Here is a 4358-nt window from a genome sequence, read left to right as displayed (position 1 = left end):
GCGCGGCGGGCGGACGGGGACGTGCCGTTTGACGACGCGAGAACCCGTGACTGTTTGCCGTCACAACTTGGGCGGACGACCGGAGGCGGCCGCGCGAGCGCGGTTTTCCACGGTCGAACCGCCAATCTCGCACCACCGGAGCGGCCGACGGGCGGGCGGACAGTCCCCGGGAGGACTGCCGCCGCCGTCGGACGCCTGCCGGCGGCGCATCGGTCTGGCCGAGTATCCGGTATACGACCCTCAGACAGGCGTGGCCCGGGACCCGCGGGTCACCGAGGCCGCAATGTGCGTTCGACTGGTCGATGTTCGTATAACCTGCGGATTACACGACGACGCGCAGATAGCTGCGGTCTTCATCGATCCACGAGCCAAGTGATCCGCTGTTCGGGGTCGGGTGTTTTTTTTTGTCGACGAAACTTCTACCGGCCACGCGCCGTGCGCGGACGCACGGCGGGGCCCGTATGGTCTTTCGACGTTAACCATCTTTCGGTCGACGCTCGGTCGGGGGTCGCGGCGCGCGGGCGGTCGGCGAGCTAGTCGCGAGCGCACGCGGCCACGGGGGTCGGATTAGGCGCGCGCGAGACCGGCAAGTGCTGCCGGTACCGCGGGCCCGTCTCTAATGATCCTTCCGCAGGTTCACCTACGGAAACCTTGTTACGACTTTTACTTCCTCTAAACGGCCGATTTCGGTCATCTTCGCGATCGCGCGACGACCCAGCCCCCGAGGGGGCCGAATAACGCGCGTCCACTCCGAAGACCTCAATGCGACCGTTCAATCGGTAGTAGCGACGGGCGGTGTGTACAAAGGGCAGGGACGTAATCAACGCGAGCTGATGACTCGCGCTTACTGGGAATTCCTCGTTCACGTGGAAAAATTGCAAGCCACGATCCCTAAGCACGAAGGAGGTTCAGCGGGTTACCCGGAAGCCTGTCGGCCCAGGAATGTTAACACACGCTGATTCCTTCAGTGTAGCGCGCGTGCGGCCCAGAACATCTAAGGGCATCACAGACCTGTTATCGCTCAGTCTCGTGCGGCTATTTTCGTCCGCCGCCTGTCCCTCTAAGAAGAGTTTAAGCTCCTGGGAGCCGGCGGTAGCCCTAGTAACGTATCGTGATCCGCCGGCGACGGCCGCGAACACGGCGCGCTTCACCACGGAGCCCGACGCACGACGGACGCGCGCCGACCGGAGGTTGCCCCCCGGCCGACACACGCCCGCCGCACGCCGGGACGCGGATGGCGCGGCCGCGCTCGACGACCGCCGTGGACGACGGGCGAACGCGTTCGGGGATACCGGGCCGAGCCGACGGGTACGCGAACACGAACGGCCGAAACCGCCCGCGCCGCGCACACGCCGACCCGGGGTTACCCGCCTAGTTAGCAGGACAGAGTCTCGTTCGTTATCGGAATTAACCAGACAGATCGCTCCACCAACTAAGAACGGCCATGCACCACCACCCACCGAATCAAGAAAGAGCTCTCAATCTGTCAATCTTTCCGGTGTCCGGGCCTGGTGAGGTTTCCCGTGTTGAGTCAAATTAAGCCGCAGGCTCCACTCCTGGTGGTGCCCTTCCGTCAATTCCTTTAAGTTTCAACTTTGCAATCATACTTCCCCCGGAACCGAAAAGCTTCGGTTTCCCGGAAGCTGCCCGCCGGGTCGTTAATGAAACGCCGGCGGATCGCTAGCTGGCATCGTTTACAGTTAGAACTAGGGCGGTATCTGATCGCCTTCGAACCTCTAACTTTCGTTCTTGATCATACGAGAACGTACTTGGCAAATGCTTTCGCGTCAGTTCGTCTCGAGACGATCCAAGAATTTCACCTCTAACGTCTCGGTACGAATGCCCCCGCCCGTCTCTGTTGATCATTACCTCCGGTCCCGAAAACCGGCCCGGCGGGACGCGCGGGCGACTGGCGCCCGCGGCCCGGCGGCCCGCGCACGGAAACGCCCCGGAGGGCGATTTCGCGCGCCCGCGAAGGGCGGAGATGCGCGGGACCGAGGTCTTGTTCCATTATTCCATGCGACCAGTATTCAGGGCCTTTTGACGAGACGGCCGTGAAGCCGCCCCGCCAGATTTGAGCCTGCTTTGAGCACTCTAATTTGTTCAAAGTAAACGTGTCGGCCCGCCGACGGCAATCGGTGAAGATCACCGCGCAGCAAGATTGGAGTAGGCGGCCGCCGTCGTCGAACCCCGACGGCCGCGCGACGCGTGGCCGCGCGGCGCGCCGGAAGCCCGAGACACGTGTCCGCCTGCCGACAATACGTCCGGCCGACGTGCCGGTAACTAACACCCCGAGACGGCTGACGAGCGCGACGACGACCGCGCCGACGGGACACGTGGTCCCGCGACACGGCCGGCCGCGACACGACGGACCGCCAGGGTGGTCCGGCACCGCCCAGACACAGATCCGACTACGAGCTTTTTAACCGCAACAACTTTAATATACGCTATTGGAGCTGGAATTACCGCGGCTGCTGGCACCAGACTTGCCCTCCAATTGATCCTCGTTTAAAGGTTTTAAAGTGTTCTCATTCCGATTACGGGGCCTCGGATGAGTCCCGTATCGTTATTTTTCGTCACTACCTCCCCGTTCCGGGAGTGGGTAATTTGCGCGCCTGCTGCCTTCCTTGGATGTGGTAGCCGTTTCTCAGGCTCCCTCTCCGGAATCGAACCCTGATTCCCCGTTACCCGTTACCACCACGGTAGGCATGGAACCTACCGTCGACAGTTGATAAGGCAGACATTTGAAAGATGCGTCGCCGGTACGGAGACCGTGCGATCAGCTCGAAGTTATTCAGAGTCACCAGGTCTTTGCGCGGGCCGCGATCGGGACGCGCACGAAGCGCGCCGCGACGGGCCGGTTTTGATCTAATAAAAGCGTTCCTCCCGCGAGCGACGCCCGAGGGCGCCGCGACGGTCGGAACTCTGTCGGCATGTATTAGCTCTAGAATTACCACAGTTATCCAAGTAACTTGGGTACGATCTAAGGAACCACAACTGATTTAATGAGCCTTTCGCGGTTTCACCTTAATGCGGCTTGCACTGAGACATGCATGGCTTAATCTTTGAGACAAGCATATGACTACTGGCAGGATCAACCAGGGATCTCGGTTTTACAACAACTGCGTCCCGTGACGGATCCCCGCGGCGACGCCGACCAAGGGGCGACGACGACGCGGACACTCGTCTCGGGACGCGTGCGTCCGAGCGCCGGTCCGCCCGTGGGCGAGCCGACGCCGAGGAAGGTCGAAACGACCGTGACCGGTATACGGTCACGGCGCACGACCGACCGCGGTTCGAGTGGGATACGTGCGCGGACGGGCGCCCGTAAACCGCGCGCTTCGGTCGACGCGAGCGCCGCACTGAGCACCCGCAGAACGCGGGGCGACTGCGGCGGCGGTCGCGTGCGGTAGACCGAACACACGCGGAGAGCGAGCGCTCGCCCGACGCGACGTGACCCGTGCGTTGACGAGAGTCGGGGTTAGCGCGTACGCCGTCCGTTTTCAGCGGACGGAGAATTACCGCGCTAGCGCCTCTCGCCAGGTTTATAACGGCCCCCAGCCGAGATCGTGGGGGAAGCCGGGACGCGACGCGAAGTCCGTCGTCCCGGGGCTTCGCCCCGGCGACCGCCGGGCACGGCGACGATGGCCGGCCGCGGCGGGAATGTTTTGGCGTCGAGAGCTCGTAACTTGCGGAACGGTAACGGGAGTCGTCATCGATTTTTGAAAAAAAACGATTTGCGCGTCGGAGGCCCACCGGAAGGCGGGCCTGCGACGCCGGTTGAGTTTTGCCACTCGGCGTGCGAGATGGGTCGGTCGCCGAAACTTGGACGGATACCATCGAAGGGCACTGGATTGCTGACCATTCCGAAGACTGGGGCAGACCGGTGCGCGGCGATGGACGCGTCGGCTTCGGCGTCGCCCGTGGCTTTGCTGTCGTACGTGATTGGCGATCGGACGCCGGCGGAACGCCGACGACCGAGTCGCTCACAAATTTACAAAATCTCGAGTTTCACAATGTGCGACGGGGGTATTCACGCGTAGTGGTACACCCGAGTCGAAGGAACTTCGCCATCACCGTGCGTAGCGGTTAGCCGAGAATCGAAAATCCGTCAATCACCGTGCGTAGCGGTTAGGCGAAAATCACAAAATCCGTGCGTAGCGGTACGGCCGCGGATAAAGGATTACCGATTTAAATGTCGCGGACACCGGTGTCCTATAGTACTCGGAACGTACGACGTGAACACGTCTCGGGTACGTCGAGATCGAACCAACGGTTAACGAGTTATTGCACACGGAAAAACTACGTTCGAAAAGTTGAATTCGAAATCGTGTCGACGGACATCGCCGGGGCTGCCG

General features: G+C 61.9%; 1 non-coding gene across 1 annotated transcript; it reads right to left on the bottom strand.

The window, feature by feature from the left end:
* Nucleotides 1-234: 234 nt before the first annotated feature.
* Nucleotides 235-392, bottom strand: LOC132937782 (5.8S ribosomal RNA). The gene has a single exon (XR_009663845.1). It is a non-coding gene; the product is annotated as a 5.8S ribosomal RNA (ribosomal RNA).
* Nucleotides 393-4358: the final 3966 nt, after the last annotated feature.

Source organism: Metopolophium dirhodum, chromosome 1, assembly GCF_019925205.1.
Source record: "Metopolophium dirhodum isolate CAU chromosome 1, ASM1992520v1, whole genome shotgun sequence".
NCBI classification, from domain to species: Eukaryota; Metazoa; Arthropoda; class Insecta; order Hemiptera; family Aphididae; genus Metopolophium; species Metopolophium dirhodum.
This window is presented reverse-complemented; position numbering and strand designations above follow the sequence as displayed.